This window comes from Sinocyclocheilus grahami, unplaced genomic scaffold, assembly GCF_001515645.1.
Source record: "Sinocyclocheilus grahami isolate Dianchi unplaced genomic scaffold, SAMN03320097.WGS_v1.1 scaffold1772.1, whole genome shotgun sequence".
NCBI lineage: Eukaryota > Metazoa > Chordata > Actinopteri > Cypriniformes > Cyprinidae > Sinocyclocheilus > Sinocyclocheilus grahami.
Window position 1 is genome coordinate 121,201 of NW_015506951.1, and position 975 is coordinate 122,175.

Genomic DNA, 975 nt, shown 5'->3' on the forward strand with positions numbered 1-975 from the left:
CCACCGTCTGCTCTCACATGTTAGTTATGATAAGTACGCAATCGTACGGTGTGTGTTTTTCACGGCGGTGTCCAGGCGGAGTATCTGCTGAGGAAGGTCAGCAGCGCGATGCCGGTGGAGCTGACCTGCGTGGAGCTGGAGGAATTTCTGTCGCAGGATGGTCTGAGCGTCTGGAGCTTTCTGGACGTGGTGAACGCGGCCGCCGTGAGTCGAGGACTGGATGGAGAGAGCATCGGCGTGGCTGTGGAGAAGGTCTACAGGGAGATGGTGGGGAGCGTGCTGAAGGAGGTGCGAGCATCTCAGCTACTCACTGCATCTTTGAGTTTCCATATCATAGAATACCAGGATATGCATTTATTTAGCATTAACGGGGAATGGAGAGTGAATGTAAAACAACTTGTTTGCTCGTGATTAAACTCCACAGAGTAGATTAAAGGCGACTCTGCCTTTATGTCAGATCAGAAGTGAGGTGAGAATCAAATTATACTTCAGCGGTTTAAGATAAAGTATTAGTAAGATAGATTCCAACAGAAAACAAACAAAGCTACACTGAGCGACGAACACAAACCACACAGCAGCACGCCAGACAGGAAGTGATCTGCAGGAACATCATTAATAAACAACAAAACATTTACAACCATGCGTGACTCTGCAGCACAAAAGCAGTGTTGAGTCGCTGGGGGATATTTGTAGCAATAGCCAACAATACATTGTATGGGTCAAAATTATAGATTTTTCTTTCATGCCAGAAATCATTAGGATATTAAGTAAAGATCATGTTCCATGAAGATATTTTGTACATCTCCTATCGTAAATATATCAAAACTTAATGTTTGATTAGTAATATGCATTGCTAAGAACTTCATTTGGACAACTTTAAAGATGATTTTCTCAATATTTAGATTTTTTTGCACCCTCAGATTCCAGATTTTCAAATATTGTCCTCTCCTAACAAACCACACATCAATGGAAATA

The 975-nt window shown here is 42.6% G+C and overlaps 1 pseudogene; it reads left to right on the forward strand.

Moving 5' to 3' along the window:
- LOC107572546 (differentially expressed in FDCP 6 homolog) overlaps positions 1–975 on the forward strand; it is a 21,551-nt pseudogene that overhangs the window by 7,387 nt on the left and 13,189 nt on the right.